An 11,843-nucleotide genomic window follows, 5' to 3' on the forward strand; every position below is an offset into this window, starting at 1 on the left:
CCCTGCTGTTCTGTCCCCCCTGCTGCTCTGTCCCCCCTGCTGTTCTGTCCCCCCAGCTGTTCTGTCCCCCCTGCTGTTCTGTCCCCCCAGCTGCTCTGTCCCCCCGCTCTGTCCCCCCTGCTGCTCTGTCCCCCCCGTTCTGTCCCCCCTGCGGAAAGCCACGGGTGGCTACATTTCTCACCTTGGGCTTGAGAGGAACTTGAAGTTGCACCTTAAGGACCTGACCCCTTGTTGCCTGCAGCTCATAAAGCACAGCCCAGCCACGCCAGCTCCCTAGCTTCGCCTGCTCTGGGAGTCCTCTGGTGGCACCTGTTGGCCTCCTCTGGTGGCCCTGAGTGCCAAGGGCAGGTCTCACCCTGCACCCTCAGCACCCGTCCCAGAGCCGGGCACAGAGGACTGGCACAGCCTCATTCACAGACCCTGTCTTCTGAGCAGGGGCTCGGTGCTGCTGCTGGGGATACAATATCTGCCCCCGAGGAGAGGCAAGCACAGGCATTAGCCAGTCCACGCAAGTGTAGAGTGTAGAATGCTGTGAAAGAACCTTCATTGGGTGGAGGGACAAAGGGAATGCTCCGAAGTACAAAGGAAGAAAGCAGCTGTGCCTCAGGTGCCCTGAACCCCGCAGGCAAGCCCCGCCGGCCTCCAGGACGGCGGCCTGTCCTCCGGCCCTTCCTCCCGCGGCCCTGAGCACGAGGCTGTTGCAGCTGACCGCCTGCCTAGCCCCTGGTGTGGCCACATTTCTGAGTTTTGCCAACAAGATGCAAACTGCAGTGTCGTAAAGGCAGGTTTCTACCCTGTCCTGTCACTGGGCGGATGTAGGAGCGCCAGCTGCCGCCATAGACAGTGAGGACCGGCCACCGGGGAGCTGTCCGGCGGCCGGAGGAGCGGTCCTGCCAGCCTCATGCCGTGGCCCGGGGCCAGCTCTGGCCTGACCTCTAGGCCTGTTTTATGTGGATCCAGTTGAGGGCTCTTTTCCCTGTTCCCCTGCTGAATGGAACCGCGTGCAAATGCCAGCTGGTTCTAGCATGGGCTACAGAGAGGAAAATAATGAAAAATCGGCCATTGAAACAAAACGACATGTGTTCGAAGCCGAGCATCAAAGACTTTTGCAGAATACAACTAATAAAGGAACCAAAAAAAAAAGGAAAATTAAGCAATGAGATATCAATCCTATTTTGCCTATTAGTGTTCTTTTAAGTTTTATTTTTTTTAAATATGTTTTTATTAATTTCAGAGAGGAAGGGAGAGGGAGAGAGAGCTAGAAACATCAATGATGAGAGTCATTGATCGGCTGCCTCCTGCACGCCCCCCACTGGGAACTGAGCCTGCAAACCGGGTCATGTGTCCGGACCAGGAATTGAACGGTGACCTGGTTCAATGGTCAACACCCAGCCACTGAGCCACGCTGGCCAGGGCCTCCCTATTAGTTTTTTGAAAAGAGGCAATGTTCACTGGACACGGTTATGAATGCGCAGCAGGGAGAGAAATTCGGCGACACGCACCGAGGTCGGGGCCAGGATCGCAGTCTGGAAATACTGTCGGAAGGACACTGACTTAGAAGAAGTACCTGTGGGCATTGTTGGCTGCCCGGCCTGGGAAACTTCCTCCCAACTGTGTGGTTTCCGCCTCATCGGAATGTGGGGTGCTTGCTTTCCCGGGCTTTCTTCAAGGTTGTTTGCAGGCACCTGACCTTGGTTTAGCCAATCAAATGCCCTGCTCTCGGTTTCATTTGGGGAGGTGTTGGTTAGAGAAGCAGGGGCATGAAAAATCCATCTGGGGGTGGTGGTGACCCCGGAGTGTCTGGGTCCTAGGGCCTCTGGCTGGTTGGGGGTGACTTTCCAAGTGCTGGCTTCGGCTGCAGAGCCCTGAGCTTGGTTCTGAGCCCTTCTGGCGATGGGCTGGTCCTGCCCATTCTCTGTTGGAGAGACTCCCAACTCACACAGGTGACGCTCACCAGCTTGGACTTTGCTGGGAGGCTTTCTGGGCCTCGCAGGTGGGAGCACCCCTGCCTGTTGGCCTTGCTTGGGTCCCTTGCCTACCACCCGCCCCCCTCCCCCCCCACATTGCTCTGTCCTGCTCTGTGCCCAGGGCATCACTGGGTTCCAGGGCCCCTGGCTTCTGGCTGGACTTGGCCACTGGGAGCACTGGCCTGAGATGGGAGAGGAGAGAGGCGAGGGTAGTTCTCGCTGGCTCCGACCTACCCAGCCTGCAGCTCTGGTGATGGCTGTGCCCTCCCCCAGGATAGCTCTTGCGGTAACCCTCCACTGGCCCTCTCTTCCCTCCCCGGCTGGTCCCAGGGGCCTCACGCCCGGCGGGGTTCCTTGATGCCCACACTCAATAGTCCCTCATCAGAGTCTCTTAAAAACAAACGACAGCTGGATCTGCTTCCTCTCCTGGCAGGCCACTGGTTTGTTCTCAAGCCCGGCAGCCTGGGGCGTGGCTGAGGACAAGACCCCAAGCTCCTCCTCTGAGTGGGATGGACTCCCTGGAGGGAGAGCACTGGAGGGGAGAGGTGTCCCCAGGCCCGGCCAGTGAGGGGCTCCGAGGGGACAGGGGTCCTGCCAGATGGGGACTGTGGCTGAGCCCCCGAAGCCCAGCCCTCCCGGGGCTGCTCCTGGGGTGGATGGAGGGACTCGGGAGCCGGCGCAGGAAGCGGTGCTCCATGTGAAGGGAGCCTGTGCAGCCGGCGGGACCAGCATGTGTCGTCCTGGGGGCTGGTGGGTGCTGGGGGCCTCAGGCAACAGGGTGAGGGCCACTCCAGTGGCCTCACTTGAACACGCCGACTCTTCAAAGGCCTGTCTCCATACAGTCATGTTCTGAGGTGCTGGGAGTTAGACTTCTGGGGGGACACATTTCAGCCCCTAACACGCACCTGCTAAGATGCATCAGACACTGTACCTCTACACAGGCAGCGCTGGGCAGACACTCACCTTTCAGCTCTCCTGGAGCTGGGGGGGGGGGGGCAGTAAAGGAGATGATGACCCGCGCTGTGAAGAAGGGTGGTGAGGGGTGGGGGCCCTGCCAGGAGAGGGAGAGTTTGTGTAGGGAGCACATCCCCTCCCCACGTTTTCTTCTTTGTAAAGGAAATTGTGAGGAATTCGGGGTCTCCCTGCCTTTTTGTAGTGCTGGGGCTAGTTCATTTGAGCTGAGAATGTGGCCAAGAGAAGCAGCGGACTGGAGATGCGGGTGGGCATCGAATGCCAGGCTAAGGGGCTGAAGGTGCTTGGAGGCCTCTGGGATTGGGTGTGAGACACCACCTCCGTTCTGGCCTCCCTCTGGATTTATGTTGGCGTCAGGCCTGGGGCTGTTGCATTCTGGGAGAAAACATGCCGACGAAAGGCTCCTGTGCTGTGCTTTTCAAACAATCGGATGAATGCCTACGTGTAGCTGGGAAAGGCCCTCTGGGGCCTGCAGGCCGCGCAGTCTCCCCGTCTCACGGTGGCCCCTTGGGTGCCCTGGTGCAGTGGAGCTCGTGTCCTCATTCTGAGGCAGTCTCCCCTGTTGCCTCTTTTTTCACTGCTTCCTGCCTTCCATTTTCTTGGTTGTCTTTCTGATAATTTTAGTAGTTGGACTAGTGGCCCAGTGCACAAAATTTGTGCATGGGGGTGGTGTTCCTCAGCCCGGCCTGCACCCTCTCCAATCTGGGACCCCTGGAAGGATGTCCTACTGCCGGTTTATAGGGATCAGGCCTAAACCAGCAGTCGGACATCCCTCTCACAATCCGGGACTGCTGGCTCCTAACCGCTCACCTGCCTGCCTGCCTGATTGCCCCTAACCACTCTGCCTGCCGGCCTGCTCACCCCCAACTGCCCCGCTGCTGGCCTGCTCACTCCAAACTGCCCCCCCCCCACAGTCCTGATCACCCCCAACTGCCCCCCCCCACCAGCCTGATCACCGCCACCAGCCCCCCCGCCCCCACCACCGGTCTGATCACCCACAACTACCACCCCATCCTGGTCTGATCATCCACAACTCCTCTCCCCTCTTGGCCTCTAACCACCTCTACCTTGGCCCCACCACCATGGCTTTGTCCAGAAGAACATCCGGAAGGTCTCCTGGAAGGTCTCCCAGTCTAATTAGCATATTATCCTTTTATTAGTATAGAGGCCTGGTGCATGGGTGGGGGCTGGCTGGTTTGCCCTGAAGGGTGTCCTGGATCAGGGTGGGGGTTCCCTTGGAGCATGGGGCAGCCTGGGCAAGGGACCTGTGGTGGTTTGCAGGCTGGCCATGCCCCCATGGGGGTGAGCGTCCCCGCTGCGGGAGCGTGGCCAGCCTGGGTGAGGGGCTGAGGGATGTTTTCAGGCTGGCCATGCCCCCATGGGGGTGGGGGTCCCCGCTGGGGTGCCTGGCCAGCCTGGGTGAGGGGATGATGGCTGTTTGCAGGCTGGCCAGGCCCCCAGCGGGGACTCTTACTCCATGGGGGTGTGGCCAGCCTGGGTAAGGGGCTGAGGGCCGTTTTCAGGCTGGCCAGAGCCCCTTCAGGGTAGGGGGTCCCGCTGGGGTGCCTGGCCAGTCTGGGTAAGGGGCCGAGGGCTGTTTTCAGGCTGGCCACACCCCCCAGTAACCCAGGCCCCCAGCCCCTCCTTGAGCGGAGGCCAGGGCCGGCTGGAAGCCTGGGTTGCCCCTGGTGACCCAGGCCCCCTGCCACTCCTTGAGTGGCAGCCAGAATGGGCAGGAAGTTTGGCTTCCTCCATTGCCAGGGGCAACCCAAGCCTCCAGCTCTATGGCCTCCACCATCTTTGTTGGGTTAATTTGCATACTCACCTTGATTGGCTGGTGGGCGTAGCAGAGGGATGGTCATTTGCATGTTTCTCTTTTATTAGTGTAGATGTTGGACCTCCCAAACCAAACCTTTATTTGTTCTTATCTTTTCTCCAGCATTTTCCATCTGTGTTTTTAAATCTAATTTCTGGAGCATACCTTTCATGTCCAACACTCCTATTGATGTAAAAAAAAATTGGCTTTCATATTATTTTTATTTTTCATTTCTTCCTTGTTTTAAGGCTTTATGGGGGATATAATTTACAAATCGTGCAACCTATTCACTATAACTGAACAGTTCAACAATTGTTCCTTTAAACAAATTGACTTTACCTTTTAGAGTACTTTCAGGTTCACAGCAAAACTGAAGAGAAGGCACACAGATTTCCATACAACACATGCAGAGCCGACCCACCGCCAGCACCCTGCCAGGGTTACCCCCGTGACCCGGCACGCTCTTCCTTCTGCAGAGCAGCGCACAGTTCACACGCTGGAATCATGCGGTCTGTGCCCTTTCCCATTGGCCACTTGCACTTAGGATATGCTCTTCTGTCTCCTCCGGGCCTTTTCATGGCTGGTAGCACGTTTGTGTTTAGTGCTAATACTCCATTGTCTGGATGTACCACAATTTATTCACCTGCAGAAGGACATCCTGGTTGCCTCCAAGTCTTGGCAATTATAACTAAAGCTGCTATAGTTGGGTCAATACCAAGGAGTGTGATTGATTGCTGGATTGTATGGTAAGAGTATGTCTAGTATTTTATGAAACTGCCGATTGCCTTCCCAAGTGGCTATGCCATTTAGCGGTCCCGCCAGCAGCGAGTAGGAGTCCCCATTGCTCCACATCCTCGCCAGCATCCGCCGTCAGGGCTCTGGTTTCCGCCGCCGTTCTAGTCGGGGCATCGTTTTGTTGTTTTCCTTTGCAGTTCCCTAAGGACATGATGTGGGGCATCCTTTCATGTGCGTACAGGCCATCAGCATATCTTTCCTGTGAGGTGTTCGTGCAGATCTTTAGCCCATTTATAGATTGGGTTGTTCACATCCTTATTGTTTAATGAATTGCTCCACTTTAATAGCATGCATTATTTCCTCTTGGTTTTGGTTTGTTTCGTGGTTACATTTTTTTTTACCTCTTTGAGGATATAAACTATAATTTGTGAGTTTTTCTTCTGTTTCCTGCATCGTCTCTCTTCCCTCCACCTGTTTGACTGTCTCTCGCGTTGGAGGCTTCCTTCAAACGCCTGCCCTGCCTTTTCAGGTTTGGGAGGAGGCGCTGGAACCCGCTCGGGCCTGTGTGGGCCAGCACGGCTGTGCCTCACTGTGGCTGCGGCCTGCTCTGCTCCACAGAACAGAAAACCTGGCGACAGCCCCACAACCAGATGGAGGTGTTCACAAAACAAGCCAAACAGAAATGGGCAGAGCAGGGCTGCTTGAGCCTTTATAACTTTTCTCACTTCCATACGCTTTTCAGTGGGTTTGGGAAGGAAGAGGAAATAAGGATCAGAGGTGAATTCACCAGATGTAAACCCCATGGGTCAGTCACACACTCCATCTTATTCTAAATAATTTCCTGTTGCAGGCACAATGTTTTCCCATAAAAACAAAAAAAAAACAAAAACAAAAAAAACTTTTAAAACCCAGTGTTTTATTTTTTTTTCAAATATATTTTTATTGATTTCAGAGAGGAAGGAAGAGAGAGAGAGAGATAGAAACATCAATGATGAGGGAGAATCATTGAGCGGCTGCCTTCTGCACACCCCACACTGGGGATCAAGCCTGCAACCCTGGGCATGTGCCCTTGACTAGTATCAAACCTGGGACCCCTCAGTCTGCAGGCCAGTGCTCTACCCACTGAGCCTCACCAGCTAGGGCCAGTGCTTATTTTAACAGTAAAATGCTCAAGAGACTTTAAAAAGGTCCAAAAGCCGAGGGATACCCAGGTGTGATTACAGGCAGGTGTGAGTGTTGGCTTCTCCGTTGCTAAAACAAACTTGAATGTGCTCGAGTCTGTCCCCCATGGCTCTGCTTGTTGGGAGCCGTGACCCCTCCGACTCCTGCCCATCATGGCGCCACTCGAACCCAGACCCGGACCAGGAGAGGAGAGGGCGCAGCGGGCACTGTCCTTACGGAGGGAGGAAGCTGCCGCAGCAGTTCCAAAGCAAAGCTCACCCGCCCAGAACCACATGAACACGCCCCGCGCTCCCCGCCGGGTCTGCGGGCGGAACGCAGATGCTGGGCCGGGGCTTAAACGCAGCTCAGCTCGACCCACGACCCACGGGGCCTCGGGCTCCTTTCAAGATGAGGCGGGACTGCTTGTTATAAATGAGAAAAACTGGCGCTCACCAGGGCCAGGACGCGCGCCTTCTTTCCCACATTCCTGGGCCCAAGAGACCTCTGAGCCCCGGGGCAGAGAGTGTCAGGCCCCGGGATGCGGGGTGCGGGGTGCGGGGTGCGGGGTGCGGGGTGCGGGTGCGGGTGGCCGCGTGCAGGGAGGACGCAGCAGAGGAAGATCCGGGCAGGGAGGAGGGTGAGGGCCCGCAGCCCACAGAGGTGCTTGGTGGCTGGCCTGTCACGGCCCACGTGGGGGACACAGGGCGCTTTCTGTGGTGCCTCCCACAGTGCCGTCCCGACACCTAGTTGGCCAGGCTCTGGCCTCTGTTGCTGTCCGGCTCCTGCCCGCCTGTCGGCTCCCGAGGCAGGCCCTGCCCAGCCTAATGCCAGCCCAGCGTGCTGGGAGCCACCCTGTGCTGGCGGCTGGGGGAGCAGCTCTGTGCAGGTGCCGGCACCGGTGGGAGGAGGGGAGCCTGTGAAAAAGGAGGAGGAGGAGGGGGAGAGGGGGGAGCAGGGGGAGGAGGGGGGGAGGAGGAGGGGGAGGAGGAGGGGGAGGAGGAGGAGGGGGAGGAGGAGGGGGTGGAGGGGAGGAGGAGGAGAGGGAGGAGGAGGGGGTGGAGGGGAGGAGGAGGGGGTGGAGGGGAGGAGGAGGGGGTGGAGGGGAGGAGGAGGGGGTGGAGGGGAGGAGGAGGAGAGGGAGGAGGAGGGGGTGGAGGGGAGGAGCGGGAGGAGGGGGAGGAGGAGGGGGGAGGAGGAGGGGGAGGAGGGGAGGGGGAGGAGGAGGGGGAGGAGGAGGAGGAGGAGGGGGAGGAGGGGAGGAGGAGGGGAGGAGGAGGAGGAGGAGGGGAAGAGGGGGAGGAGGAGGAGGAGGAGGAGGGGAGGAGGGGGAGGAGGAGGGGAGGAGGGGGAGGAGGAGGAGGAGGGGAGGAGGGGGAGGAGGAGGAGGAGGAGGAGGGGGTGGAGGGGAGGAGGGAGAGGGGGAGGAGAAGGAGGAGGGGGAGGGGAGGAGGGGGAGGAGGGGAGGGGAGGAGGAGGGGGAGGAGGAGGAGGAGGAGGGGGAGGAGGGGAGGAGGGGGAGGAGGAGGGGAGGGGAGGAGGGGAGGGGAGGAGGGGGAGGAGGAGGGGAGGAGGGGGAGGAGGAGGAGGAGGAGGAGGGGGTGGAGGGAGGAGGAGGGGAGGAGGGAGAGGGGGAGGAGAAGGAGGAGGGGAGGGGAGGAGGGGGAGGAGGGAGCTGCGCCTGGAGTGGGTGGGCGCCTGGCCTGGCTGAGGGTGGTGGGCAGGGGCGCGGGGCGCTGTGAGAGGGAGGGAAGGTTCTGGGTTCCACACTGTAGGTCCGCACAGCCAGGAGCGCCTTCTTGAGCTCTGTGAGTAAAGCCAGAGCGGGCGGCAGGAGCGAGGGGACCCTGGCTCAAGTCCCAGGTGCCATTCCTGCTGAAGGAGGACCGGGCTGAGAGTCCCCTCCGGTAGCTGTCTCAGCACTGAGCTTCCATCCTGAGTTCCACGCGCTCCCTCTCCACCCTGCAGTGTTTAGGGAGCACACGAACAGTCCTGCACCCCCAAACCCTCACTCATTCATCTTACTGACCCCCGTCTCCCTTTGTGGCAATGGGGGTGCACCAAGGAACGAGGCAGGGCAGTCACTGCCCCGGGGGCTGGCTTGGGTGGGAGAACAGACCGTGAAGACACAGGTGGCTCGGGCAGCGCGGGCGGTGAGCGTGGTGGAGGGAAGCAGCACGCAGGTGGCGCTGGGGGAAGGACTGACACTGTATCCCCTTGGGCGGGTGGGGCCCAGGGCGGTGAAGACGGAATTAGACCAGGGATCAGCCGCGTGTTCTGTGAAGAGCCGAATGGAATGACTTTAGGCCTTGGGAGCGTGTGGTCTCACGGTTCTCCAGTTCTGCCGCTGTGGGCACAGCTGCCAGTCACCCCACAGACACAGGGCGCGGCCCTGCTCCACGGCCTCGGGCAGCAGCGCCCACCCCTGGAGGAAGGGCCTAGGAAATGAGGGCGGAGCTGTGAGGATTCTGAGTAAAGAACAGTTTACTCAAGGCCCTGGGCGGCGGTGTGCCCATGTTCGAGGGACTGAGCCAGGTGCGGGGGCTAGAGCCGCGAGGACAGAGGAGGGGGGGGGGGGGACCAGCAGGAGCGTGGGGAGAGGTGGAGCAGTCTCTGGGGCCTGGTCCACGTAGGAAGGGCGGTGGCTTGTGCAACTGTAAGCGGTGGAAGGAAGGGCTGCGCGGAAGCCTGAGCGGGTGCAAGGCTGTATTGATCAGGTCACACCGAGACGCAATGTCGAGCGCCTGCCTGAGGCAGAACCACCAGCTGGTTCTGCTTTCTCCTGCCCAGAGAGCCGGTCATGAGTCAAAGAGACTGACCAGGACCAGAAAATCCAAAGTCAGCTTTAATGCCCCCTCACTCGGACCTTGGGGGGAGCATGGGGCAGGCACTCCTGCCCACGGCCTCGCAGACAGTGGCCAGGCGGGGTGTGTCGTCTGGGCGACCTGCGGGTCCCGAGGCACCGGGTCTCCCTGACCCAGCCCTGGCATTGCCACGTGAGTGTCCTGTGGCCTCGGAGGTCTTCCCTGGCTGGATGAGGGTGATCTTGGCTCTCACGGAGAGTGGCCATGCCCTTTGGGGCTGGGACCCTCACCGGTGGCCTCTGATCTTGACAAGCTAAAGGGCAGTCACGCCCTGGCATTTCGAATAAAGCCAATGAGCCAGAAGGTATTTCCCCGTCCTGTCTCCTGCTGGTGGGCATTTGAGTTGTTTCCGTTTGCTTGTTAGGAATAAAGCCACAGTGAACATTCATGGCTCTGTCTCCTGCGGACGTTCCCCTCACTCACTACTGATGTTTGTGCAGGCACGGAAGCGGGAAGGGAGAGGGGGAGAGAGAGGAACATCGATGTGAAAGAGAAACATTGATCGGTTGCCTCCCACATGCATCCCACCGGGGATTAAACCCGCCACCTGGGCATGTGTCCTGACCAGAAATTGACCCGACCTTTCTGTGCACAGGACGATGCTCAACCACCGGAGCCACACTGGCTAGGAGGACTGCAGGGAGAGTACCATCTGGTGCCCCAGAGAGGGCACCTCAACACACACTGGCTATTTCAGGGGCTTGTCCTGGGGTCCCACCAGCACACTCAGTGCAGCCAGCCTGCATGCAGGCCCCGGTGGTCACAGGTGGTGCCCGAGGGTGAAGTCTGGTGTGTGGTCCCCTGAGGGGGATTCCCCCCAACTGGAGGTTCAAGGCAGGCCTCGTGGGGGAGGGGGAATCCAAGCAGAGACCAGGGGGATGAGTAAGAGTGGCCCAGGCTGGGCAGCCTCTCATGGGCTCTGCCAGGGAGGGAGGAAGAAGACGTGTGGGTGGGCCGTGGAGAGAAGTTCAGGCTGGCACCATAACACCCTCGGAGAATTTGAAGCAGGAAGGGACACACTTTAAATGTTTTATTTTATTTTCCAGTTAGATTCACATGCAGTTGCAAGAAATAATACAGAGAGATCCATGAATCTTGCGCCCAGTTTTCCCCAATGGCGGCGTCTTGTGAAATTCTAGTTCAGTATCACAGGCTCTGGACTTGCATGCGGACAGCTGAGCTCACTTCCCTGCTGCCTTCTCCAGCTACATCGGCTTCGCCTCCACAAGCCCCGCCCGAGCCCCTCCCTCAGCCCCGCCTCCCAGCAACCACCCAGGTTCTGTCCCTATGATTTTGTCCTTCAGGAATGTCATGTAAATGACATCATACAACATATAACCTTTTGGGACCGGCTTTTTCATTCAACGTAATTCTCTGGAGATTCATTCGTATCGTTGTGCGTATCAGCATTTCGTTCCTTGTTGGTGAGTGGTAATCCGCGATGTTCATGAACCACGTGGTTTAATCACTTGCCTCTTGGAGGCGTCTGGGCTGCTCCCAGCTTGGGGCGGTGGTGAATGAAGCTGCTGGAAACATCTGCGCGGCTTCTGTGTGGCCTCAAGTCTTTATGTCTCAGAGACAACGCCCGGACGCAGCTACCGGGTTGTATGGCAGCGGCATGTTCAGTTTTTTAAGAAACTGCCAATTGTTGCCCCCAGTGGTTGCACCATTTCACATTGTTCCCATCAACGTGTGAGCAACCCAGTTTCTCCATGTCCTTGACAGCATTTGATACCGTCATTACTTTTATTTTATTTTATTTTTTGAAATCAAAGGATAGTTTATTTTAAAAAAAATCAAAACAGAAGCTCTAAGTACCAGTGTGTACATTGTACACATTTAAATGACGCACGAGAATGAAGTTCTTCATATGCATGAAGACTACACCACCATGCTATGTTCTCAAAAGATGTTCGCGGATAAATCGGACGCCACACTGCATTGCCTCTTAAAGTGACCACGTTCCAAACCTGCACCAGCGAACGCCACCGGCAATAAAGCTTGGGAATGGTGCTCCTTCTTCTACGTCACCGCAGACACAGAGAAAGAAGGTAAGTGGAGGGTTTGCTCTACAACACATGGGGGGTGTAGTCTGCACCCCACTCCTCACGACTCCGCTGCCATTTTTAGCGAGTGATCTGTGGATCTTTTTTAAAAAAATATATTTTATTGATTTTTTACAGAGAGGAAGGGAGAGGGATAGAGAGTTAGAAACATCGACCAGCTGCCTCCTGCACATCTCCTACTGGGGATGTGCCCACAACCAAGGTACATGCCCTTGACGTGAATCAAACCTGCGACCCTTCAGTCCTCAGGCTGATGCTCTATCCA

This window comes from Myotis nattereri, assembly GCF_964212035.1.
Source record: "Myotis nattereri genome assembly, chromosome: 16".
In the NCBI taxonomy this organism is placed as follows: domain Eukaryota; kingdom Metazoa; phylum Chordata; class Mammalia; order Chiroptera; family Vespertilionidae; genus Myotis; species Myotis nattereri.